Raw genomic sequence first — 12,231 nt, 5'->3', positions numbered from 1 at the left:
TGGCCTCCGCACCCACGGACTGACTTGTAGCCCCAGCCACTCATCCAGGCCCCTGACCCATTTCTCACATCCTGCCTGCCCCTTACCTGTCACCTCAAATTCTTTCCACTGCTTCCCTCACACCTCAGGACAGGACAGGACAGGACTGGACAGGTAGCCACTCACTTCACACCTGCCGGACAGTTGCCTCATATCCAGGACACCAGTGAATCTCCAGGTAGGCACATTTCTCCCCTATGTGCACACTTCTGCTCCCCTTGGGCCCAACTTTCTCTCACCTACAGTCCGATCCTGCCCCACACCCTACTTTCAGGTACATCACTTCCTGTTTGACAGGCCACTGCCCTCACGGCCTGACCCTGCCTCACCTCTAGAACAGCCCTGCTGCTAGAATTTAATTTATGATCTGCTCTTGCCTCATATCCCCATACCATTTATTACGTAGAGCAGTGATAGTCAACCTGCACCCACTAGTGGGCATTCCAGCTTTCATGGTGGGCGGTAGCAGAGCAACCAAAGTATAAATAAAAAGATAGATTTAACTATAGTAAGTTGTTTTATAAAGATTTATTCTGCCAAACTAAGAGAAAATCCAACATAAAGTACTTGGTAAGTAATTATTATTATATGCTTTAACTTGCTGTAACTCTGCTTTATAAATTTTATAAAGTAAAGTTACTTCCCTACTTTATAAATCACCATTACTGTGGAACCCATGGGCAGTTAGAAAATTTTACTACTAACAGAGATACAAAAGTGGGCAGTAGGTATAAAAAGATTGACTACCCCTGATGTAGAGCATACTTTTAAAGCTGATCTAAAGAGACATCTTTATCATACAAAACTGACCTGTAGCCTGATCAGGCAGTGGCACAGTGGGTAGGCCATTGGACTGAGATGTAGAGGACTCAGGTTTGAAACCCCAAGGTCCCCAGTTTGAGCGTGGGCTCATGTGGTTTGAGCAAGGCTCACCAGCTTGAGCCCAAGGTCACTGGCTTCAGCAAGGGGTCACCGACTCTGCTGTAGCCCCCTGGTCAAGGCACATATGAGAAAACAATCAATGAACAACTAAGGTGCTACAACAAAGAATTGATGCTTCTCATCTCTCTCTTCCTGCCTGTTTGTTTCTATCTGTCCCTCTCTCTCTTTCACTGTCACAAAAACAAAACAAAACAACTTACCTGCAGATTTTGTTCTATTACTAAACCTTCTGTTTTTTTCCATCAATTTCTCTGTTGGAAAGTAGTGTATTCCCAACTCTGCTCTGAAAGAGGTGTTCACAAACAGTGGTCCCAACAGAACCCAGAGGACTGTCCCTGGGAAACCAGTCCTGGAAATGTGTCACTTGAACACAACGGGGAGAAATAGTTCACATGAGTGGGTGAATGGGGGGGGGGGGTGTATAAGAAAACTATGAACTACTGTTCAGGGTTGCTCATTAATAAGATGTACATTCCCAAATATAAACTCATGCAGTGTTAGAAAGTTCTTCTTTGGGTTGTTCTCTACTCATTATGAATACAGGGTCCTGCCAAATTCCCTCTGAGTCCTGTGACTTTGGATAAAGATTCCACTTAAGAGAATGGTGAGTTCTGTCATGAGTTGTGGATTATGCCACTATGGAGAGAAGACCCAAATGAGAGACTAGTGGGTCCTACTTCGTGCATTTTGGGTCCTTCCGCTATGTGTATGTAAGTCATCCTGAGCTAGGGTTGATGGAAGGTGCCTTGTAGATTGATCCTGCCCTAGACAAATGATAAGAATGGACGCTCAGTAAATAGGTGATATTCTCAAGATGTGCACTAGATGGCAGCAGAAAAAAGTGATTCTTAGCAGTATTCATGCGACTGTGTGCAGGGGTCCACAGTGAGAGCATAGAGTTCTGTCTCATCAGTTCTACAGCCTCTGAATGTTAGGGTGCTACCTGAGAAAATGCAGAGCCCTGATATATCATATCTGGCCCTGTGACTCTGCATAGAGATCCCATCTATAAGAGAGTATGGGGTCCTGTCATTTTGGATCTAGATTAATATACGGTTATAACATCTTTGGTTGTTAGGATTGAGATTGTTTATTTAGTAATCAAAGACCTGATTAAAACAATATGAGATAGCCCGATCAGTTGGTGGTGCACTGCATAGAGCATCGGCCTGGGGCACTGAGGACCCAGGTACAAAAGCCAGAGGTCACAGGCTTCAGAGCAGGCTCATGAGGCTTGAGGGCGGGATTGCTGCTTCCAGAAATAGGCATGGCCCAAGGTCACTGGCTTAAAGCCCAAGGTCACTGGCTCAGATGGAGCCCCTAGTCAAGGAACATATGAGAAAGCAATCAATGAACAACTAAGGTGCTGATGATTCTCAGCTCTCTCCTGTTGGAATCCATGGGAGTCCAAAAAGACCAGAGTAACTGGCTTTATTGAAAGAAAAAAAGAAACCCCGTTGAGCACTTCTCCAAGGAGAAGGGTGCCAGTACAAGCTAGGGGGACAAATTTATAAAGTAAGGGAGAATCTCGAGCAAGTGGGTGTTGAATCAAAAGTCCTGGTATGTTCAGAATGCTCCTCCTTGGGGCAGCTGACCAGCTTCTTGGAATTCCTCTCCTCTGTCTCAGGGGCGATAGTCCAGTAAGTAAGGGTAAGGTCTGACAGATAAGCGGAACATCAAGAGGGCAGTATGGAATTCCTGGTAAATTTATGTATCTATCATTTCTCAACTCTGTGGTTACATATTAAAAAAAAGGCAGTTATTAATTTTATAATATACGGTGAGGGGTGATGAAAATGGAAAATTAGTTTCTTCTGAAGAGAACTCAAGAAAAGAACCTTTCCAAGCCAAGTCCCCCATCCAGTTAAGGAGGTCGTCAATTTCCATGCTGTAAGGTCTGAACTAGGCGATGTCTTCGAAAACCTGAGGAACATCAAGAGGGCAGTTTAGAATTCCTGGTAAATTCATATATCTATCATCTCCCTTCCTGTCTGTCTGTCCCTGTCTCTCCTCCTCCCCACCATCCCCGCAAAAAAAAAAAAAAAAAATCTCATACATTTTTATTCACTCACAATATACCTATTGTTGTCATTCTTGTTGTTGAGAAAGGCAGGGAGACAGACAGGAACATCAAGCTGCTCTTATATTGCCCTGACTGGGAAATAGAACCAGCAACCCCCACGCTCTGGGTCGAGGCTCCAACCAACTAAGCTATCTGACCACGGCTTAATTTTTATTTACTTTTTTAGAGAGACAAAAAGAGGGGGGAAGGAGGGAAGCATTGTTTTCCACTCAGTCATGCATTTCTTGGTTGCTTCCTGTGTGTGCCCTGACCAGGGATCAAACACACAACCTTGTTTCTGGGCACTCTCTTAACCAACTGACCTAATGGACCACAGCCATACCTTGTTTTTCTTTCACATACAATTGTTTCTTTTTTTTTTCTTTGTAGCTTTAATAACATATATTAGAATTCTTAGCCTTTAAAACACTTTAATTTCTAGTGAAAGCTATGAGTAAGGAATTAATGCATTTTCCATTATGCCAGTCTTCTCAAGATTGGTATTTATAAACAAATTCAATCTTGCCTTGAAATGTATTTACTCATAGCACATTTTTTTTGTATTTTCTTTGTTGCAGTAACATAAGGTTATACTAATTAAATATATCGAAATATAGAAAAATATGGAAGATATATAAAAATAATTAGGATATAATATTAACAGCAATTAAGAAAATTAAATAAAGCTATGCTGTCTGGATAGGAATGGTGTACAGATATGATAGACTGCCTTTCACGTAGGGCTCAGTTAGTGTGTGTGTGAAGTTTTACAGAGATAAGAAGTGGCTTGATGTCATAACTCTGTGGGTTGATATAGACAGGAGGCTCCCCTAGGAACATCTTAAAAGTGGCTTTATGTAACATTTTAGTAGATTACTATAAAGAGGGCACCCTGAGAAGAACTCCCAAAAAGGTGGTTTGAGATGATAATTTTGTAGATTAACAACTGTTAGAAGGAGTTGGCCAGAAAAGGTACTCAAGCTAAGCGCCCCCCCCCCATGCTGTGGTAGCTGCCAGGACTCCAACATGAACGTGGACTGACCCCACTCCCTCTAACAAAAGACATCCGAGAGGAGCATGCTGATGGGGCCCCCTTAAGCTGTACCCAGGCACACCAAAAGGATTTGTGAGTAATAACTGCCTGTTTGATTCTTGCAAATAACTTGTGTGTGGTCATGTCTTTCCTCTGGTGGCAGTTAATGTTAGCACTTATCAGTAGCATCCTCATAGCTGCCTCAAGAGTAGTCTCAAAGAGGCTACCAGCCTGCTGATAAGGAGTGCCCCACTGCACAGAAAAATTGAATCAGGGACGCCTCAGCGATGTAAAGCTTGGGCTCTACTGGGACAACTGGTGTAGTCAGCACTCAGCCTTAAAAAGGCAGTCTCAATTGGAAATTTCTGGCTTAAAATCAGAGGGCAGAAGTGAAGAGAAATTCATAAACTCCATATAGTTTAGTGGCCGTCCACTGGAAGCTTAGGGAAACCTCTTCCATTTCCAGGTCTAACCTAGTCAGGGGTGTATACTGACCGGCCAATACTAAGAGGCAAAAATTTCTTCTTCCATCTTCGGGATAGAACTAGTCAGGGGTGTATACTGACCGTCCTATGCTAAGAAGAGCAAATGTCTCAAGGTGGACTCAGCAGATGGTTGTCACTCTTGAAAGATAAATCTGAGAACACCATTCTAAAGCCCACAAATAATAAAAAAATTTATAAAGAGGATCTATAAAATAAGCTCCAAGAGTAAATTCATGAAAATACTATATTGCTTAAAGCTAAAACTAACTAAAAGCCTAAGAGAGTGCTGGAGGAAGTATAGAGTAGAAACTAGTTTCAGATATCCACATACTAACCAAAAGCAGTTTTACCCATTTGGAAGATACAAAGTAGGAATTAGTATTAAGAAGAAAAATGGAAAAGATTAGTGTTGGAATCCATGGGATTCCAAAAAGACCAGAGTAACAGGCTTTATTGAAAGGAAGAAAAGAACCCTGCTGGGCACTTCTCCAGGGAGAAGGGCACTGGTACAGACTAGGAGGCATGAATTTTATAGGGCTTGGGAAAGCTTGAGGGGGTACTGAGTCAGAAGTTCTGGTATGTTCCGTTTTATGGTTTTACGGTTTGGCTTTCTGGAATGCTCTTCCTTGGGGTGGTTGATCAGCTTTCTGAAACTCTTCTGACTCAGAAGCAATTATCTAGTAAGTAAGGGTGAGGTCAGGCAGCCAGGTGCGATGCCCAAAGGGCAGTTAAAATTTCTAGTAAATTCATATATTTATCATTTCTCAACTCTGTGGTATGATGAAAAAAGGAAAAGAGGTGGGGGGGAAGGAAAGGGTATGGAGTTCAGGAAGATGGTCTCAGACCGGCTATCTTCTGGAGCTACTTCCTGCTGTTATCCCTCCCAGGGGCCTCCTTTGTGAACCCCCTCTTGGGATAGTTTGAGTAGGGGTTGTAAAAGCATTTGATTGTAGGTAATTTTGGAGATTTCTCTCATTCAAGCCTGTAGGAACTTGATAAAGAAAGGGGCAAGTATTAATATTAGGCACAAAATTGGGATTGGTCCTATAATTGGTACTAGCATTGAGAACAAAGGATTTTGTCACCATTGTTCAGAGTATGGGTGTATTTATAGGGTTCCAGATTTTTTGTTTCACGATGGTAGGTTTCAGGGTTGGTGTGTAGGGTTAGGTAGATTTTTCCAATTTTGTGACTGGTGAAGGTCTGCATGCAGTCTCACTAGTAAGAAACTAGTGAACAAACATAAGAGGCAGGGTTCAAAAGTTAGAAAAATAAATAGCAGAGTGAGTGGACCAAGGAAAGGCAATAGTCAAGACACTCAGTCTGTGCGAAACTACCGATTCCATGTTTACAAATTCGCTGGGATTCAGAGAGAGAGAGAGAGAGAGAGAGAGAGAGAGAGAGTAGAAATAAGACAGGGAAGTGGCCAGTCCCCCTGCCCCTAAAATTACTTCTATAGAAATTTTTAAACAACAAGAAGAGGAATTATTTTTGTAGCTCGTTTGGTCCTCAGATTGATGGGTAGTGTATTAGGAACTGGAAGAGGCTAATGGGGTGGGATTAGGTTGATATTTGGGGTGAGATAGATTGGGTACAGATTTCTGTCCAATTAGTAGGGAAACACATACAGGTGTTGGTCCAACACGAGTATAAAGCCCCTGATTGGGTGAGGCAGGCTGAGAGATTAATAGAGAATAGGACCAGGGGTCGGTTTTGTTTTTCTGTTTCTGAGATCCAGATGGTCAGGGTGGAGGAAAGAGCCACACTTAGCAGCAGTGGGAGTTGTCAGGATCACGGTGTGTGGACCTGTCCACGTGAAAGTCAGTCCTTGGGTGATGTACTGCTGGAAGCGCCTCTTGGACAGTCTTAGAACAGTTTGCTGAGTAACCTGTAAATTCTGCAAGTATTTAAAAAAAGGGTGGTTACATTTCTACACTTTGAAGCTGGAATTTAATCTTAGTAACCACTGCTTCTAGCTGGAATTAGCAGCAGGTCCCAGCCTATAATAGGCATGGGGCATTGAGATAAGAGGAATAATGAAGATATTATACATTAAATAAAGTAACAAAATCAAACTGTCAATACCCACAGTAGAGATCTTTGGGGGATAAATAAAACTTAAATATTCAAGTGAGGCATAGTAGATGGCCCTTGTGTTTACAAGAAATGAGATTAGCTTATCTGCTATTTGGAAGAAATACCTTAGGCACCTGAACGATGTCCTTGGGTCTTCAGTGGCAATTCCCAGCATGCTGGGCAAGGTCAGGTCACAGGTAGCTGGAGCAGGGCTAGAAGAGACTGAACCCTCCCTCCATGGAGCAAGGGGGCAGCTTAACTTCTCATGTCCCTCTTTCCACAGCAATAAGACCTACAGAGTACCTTGTCTGCCAAGCAGGGCGGTAGCAGAGAACCTGTGCTGAAACAAGGCCATAGCTGGGTCTGACCTGGGAGAGAGGCGGCAAATTAGCAACACAGTAACTACTGGATAGACAGAGGTGTCAGAGGATGGAAGGGTGGGTTTGAACAACCGTCAGCTCCCAAAGCAAGGAAGAGCTAATAATGGAAAAGCATGAAGTGTCCAGCTAAAATATTCAATATTTGTGATCTACACCAGTGTGTCTTGACAAATTGGCTGGGGTGCAAAACCCTAGAATTCCAATGTCAAGGTCATTAGGGCTTAAATCCGATTGTAATGCAGAGACAGGTGGAAAAACCCACATGCAAACTTACATTCTGCAGACTGAGCTGGAGCTTTTGTCTGTGTGGGAGAAAATCCTGTGTGAGCTCCACAGTCAAGTTGTTGGAAATGAAGAGGCTACAGAGAAAGGCCAAGACCTAGAAAAAATGTGCAAAAATAACTTTATCATCAGCATCTTCTCATTGATCAAATAAAAAAAACCCACCACAGTGAGTTTTCAAAAAAATAAATAAAATAAAAAAACAGAAAAGAAACTCCACGGTGTGTCTTCCAAGTATACTGTAGTGTTAAAAGCAGTCATGCAAACACAAACATATCTGCACAGGTTAAACATTTACATTGAACTCAGCTCCAGAAAATAAGAACTACTAACAGATTAATTCATGTGGATCCTTTTCAGATAGCATATAAAACCATTCATAATATGAACAGTGTGGGAATAGACTGTCTTTTCTCTCTAAATCCTTGGGACGAGCACAGAGTAAGTACTAAATAAATATTTGTTCACTAATATTTATTTTTCATTCATTCATCCCATAAACATTTACTGTGCTTCTATTATATGCCAGGCCCTGTGCTTGACACTGGTTGCCTATAATGCGTGAGACAGACTCGGTTTCTGTCTTTATAAATACTCCTCTGTCATTGGGTGGACAGAAGGGAAGAGAAAATATACATAAATAAAATATTTGTAAGTTGTGATAAGCACTAAAACAAAGAACAGAAATGGGCAGCTACTTTAGCTCAAGCAGTCAAGGAGGTCCTCTGAAAGTGTCAGTTAAACTAAGGCTCTGTACCTTTAAGAAGACCACCAGAATGCTAAAGAATCCAAGAAGCCTGATCCCAGTTTTAAGTTAGAACTGTTTTGAGGGAGTCACAGAAGAAGACATACAAATGACCAATACAATATTTTTCATGTCCATAACACTCAACCCCATTAAACATCAAATATACATAAATCAAAACAAAATATGCCTTTTATCTATCAAATACAAACATTTTTAAAACAATGCTCGATATTGGCAATAGTGAAGTATATTGCTCTAATTCTAAGAAAGTAAACAGGTGAGCACACATACATATGCACACACACCATACACAGATAAACACATACGTATAATAAAAATACAATCTATATGTATATACATACATAAGCACATATAAAACTATGTATATACACGTGTATAATAAAGCACTACATACTATACACATAGGTGTGTGTGTGTATACATGTGTATGTGTACCACACACACAGTAGTATACACAATTTTACTGTTTTTTTTCCCAAGCTTTCTCATCTTAGGAAATGCCAACACCACCCAATCAGGCCATCAAACCAGAATGCAAAGAATCATGCCTGATTTCTCCTTCACTCACGTCTCCATCCAATCCACCAATAACTCCTGTCAGTTTTGCTTCCAAATATCTCTAATCCAGCCATTGTTTTCCATTTCCACCACCATTACCCTAGTGCACACCAAACTCTTCTCTTGCCTAGATTTTTGCAGTAGCCTCCTGTTTTCCACACCACCAGTGTTGGCCGCTTCCAAGCCATTCTCCCTACAACAAACTCAGCTCATGTCATATCCTGCTCCCTGTGACAGCTCCTAACAGACTGAACTGTGATTGGGTTGCATTTTTCAGGGATTTGGCATGGTGAGGGGGCCAACTTGGACTTGGGGAACATGTTAAGGACACTACTCTTTTAGGGATTCTTGCTGTATTGGCCAAGAGTTTGCTTAAAGGCTTTTAATCACTGTAAAAAAAAATAGAAGACTGGATAAAGAAGATGGGACACATATACACCATGGTACATTATTATTCAGCTAGAAGAGATGAGGACATTGGATCACTTACAGCAGAATGGTGGAATCTTGATAACATTATGTGGAGTGAAATAAGTGAATCAGAAAAAAACAAGAACTGCAGGATTCCAGACATTGGTGGGACATAAAAGCGAGACTAAGAGACATGGACAAGAGTGGGGTGGTTACGGGGGGTGGGGGGAGGCAAGGAGGGAGAGGGGGAGGGGTACAGGGAAAACTGGATAGAGGGTGAGGGAGGACGATCTCTCTTTGGGTGATGGGTATACAACAGAACTAAATGACAAGATAACCTGGAAATGTTTTCTTTGAATATATGTACCCTGATTTATTGATGTCACCCCATTAAAACAAAAATTTATTTATAAAAAAAAAAAGAAATCACCTACATTTTCAACTATTTAAATCCACTTGTTATAGGTTCCTCCAGCAACTCTGTGTCGCCCTTTCATAATGTTACATAAACATTTTTGTAATTACAAGTTAAAATTTGTCTTCCTGTTGTGGAGGCAGGGAACATAGTAGGCACTAATAAATATTTGTTAAACTGAAAAAAAGAAAGAAAGAAAATGTAATAAGCTCATCCGGCTTGAGCGTGGGATCATAGGCATGACCCCATGGTCACCAGTTGAGCCCAAAGGTCGCTGGCTTAAATCCCAAATTGCTGGCTTGAGCAAGGAGGTCACTGACTTGGCTGGAGTCCACAGCCTGGCCTGTCCTTGCATCCCTAGGGCTGGCCCCAAGTACCGCCTCTTAAGACACCCCATCGCAAGTGCACGCGCAGGCGCGCAAATGAGCGCCCCTGGGCCAAGCAGTCAGCCTCGCGCTGTCTTCCGCGCAGGCCCGTGGGGGCTGGGCATGGAGGGTGGCGGGAGCACGGACACAGACAGGAGCCTGCGGGGCGGCGTTGAGGGAGTGGCGGGAAGGGCATGGTGGGCTGGGGGCAGCCAGGACCCAGTGGGGCGAGAGGCGGTTCCCGAGGCTGTGCGAGGTCACGTGGCTGCATCTCCCCCCTGGCACCCAAGGACTTCAGGGACATCCGTGCCTACTTCTCCCTGGAGGGGTGGCCGCTTTGAGTGACTGGGAGAAGGCACGCTGCTGCAACGGGGAGAGGAACCAGGACGCGCTGCTGCGCAAAGGTGACGGGGTGCGGGGACGGGGTGCGGGGACCGGGCGGGGACCGCGGGACTCTCTGTTGGGCAGATAAATTATATTATGCTCACTTTGTTTAAAATGGCGCTGCCCACTTGGAAGCCATCACCCAGGTGATGTTAATGTGTGTTGGGGGCAGGCTGTGGGCTGGCAGGATCCTTATAGCCTGAGGTTGTTTTTAGTACTAAGCCTCTCCCACCCTTTTTGATGTGGGGGTGGTGCAATCCCATTATCCCTCAGATAAGTGACTTTGTATTAGACTTTCCAATTTTGTATATTAGATTAAAGGTTTTGAATCTACACTATAAAGGGGGGCAGACTGGAAGCTTGCTCTCTCGGTTCCTGAGATGAGCATTACTGAGGAGAGCAGAGTAAGACCACGTGGAGGAGAGGAGAAGCAGCCAAGATGGTGGAGTGCTGAAAGAAAAGCCAGTTTGTGCAGAGAGAAGGAGATGGGGAACAGAGGTGAATAAGTCTGGTGAGCTAGTGTTGACTGAGGGTGCACCACGAAGACTCTAGACCCAAGTGTGTGGGTAAAACAGACGAAAAAGTTTATTACACTCGCGAGCGGGCTCAAGGCAAGGAGGTGGCCAAGAGCCCCGAACAATCTTCAGCAAGCAAGTTTTATACATTATCTCAGGTCAGGAATTCAGGAGTCATGAGATAGGGAAGTTGCAAGGGCTCTCAGGGTGATTGCCCCAGGTACTTGCGGAAGAGCAATCACCTATGATTACATCGAGGCGGGCCAGTTCTTGTTCTGCAAGCCAAAATTAGCCAAGCAAAGGACAGATGGAATTTTCTATTTTTACTGTTACACTAGCTCTAAGCAAATTTTTCAGTGGTTTATGGTAGGGAGCGGTCAATTCCTGCTTTCTTTAATTTTAGTCAAAAGGTCAAGCAGGGGAGGGGGGAATGGGAGAGGGATAGGGGGTGGGGAGGGGCACAAAGAAAACAAGATAGAAGGTGACAGAGGACAATCTGACTTTGGGTGGTGGGTATGCAACATAATTGAACGACAAGATAACCTGGACTTGTTATCTTTGAATATATGTATCCTGATTTATTGATGTCACCCCATTAAAAAAATAAAATTATAAAAAAAAAAAAAAAAAAAAAGGTCAAGCAGAATTTTTCCACTCACGGTTACATTTCCTCCTCTTTCTCTTGCATATCTCTAATCCTAGAGATCTGAGTCCTGGTTTAATCTTTCATAATGCTGTCTTACAATCATGAGTTTTACGGTCCCTATTTGCCCCTGCAGGAAGGTGGTTAGTCTATTTAAGACACATGGTCCAAGAGTGACAACTAGCAGTAGTACTATAAGGGGTCCTGCCAAGGTGGAGATGAGGGTAGTCAACCAGGGTGATTTGGTATACCACCCTTCAAACCATCCCTGCTGGTCCTGTAATCTCTTTTCTCTAGCCTACAGCCTTTCTTTTAATTTGCTCATGGAGTCTCTTACTACTCCAGTGTGGTCGGCATAGAAACAGCATTCTTCTTTTAAAGCAGCACATAAACCACCCTGTCTTAAAAATAACAAGTCTAAGCCTCGTCTATTTTGCAACACGACCTCAGAGAGGGAGGTTAGTGACTTTTCTAAGGCTTCTATCGACTGCTGTATGGCCTTTAAATCCTGGTTAATAGCAGACTCTAGCGAGGCCATTTGTCTGGGTCCTTCAACTAGGGCAGCAGCTCCTGTTCCCACTCCTGCCAATACCCCGGCTCCCAGCAGTACTGCTAGGGTGAGTGTGACAGGCTCTCTTCTATACCTGGTCCGCCCTTCAATCGCCTCTTCAAAGTCCTCATCCCCATGATATATAAGGCGGGGGGGGGAACACTTTAACCATTACACAAAAATCTTGTGAGTTGTTAAAGGCCTGAGTGGACACACAGGGAGTCAGGCCCGTTCTGCATGCCCACCGAGTTCCTTTTTCAGGGACTAAATAGGAACTGTTAGGGGAAATTGAAATAGTCTGCAGGCATCGGGCCTTGTCTGA

Source organism: Saccopteryx bilineata, chromosome 1 (genome assembly GCF_036850765.1).
Source record: "Saccopteryx bilineata isolate mSacBil1 chromosome 1, mSacBil1_pri_phased_curated, whole genome shotgun sequence".
NCBI classification, from domain to species: Eukaryota; Metazoa; Chordata; class Mammalia; order Chiroptera; family Emballonuridae; genus Saccopteryx; species Saccopteryx bilineata.
Note: the sequence above shows the minus strand (reverse complement) of the source record.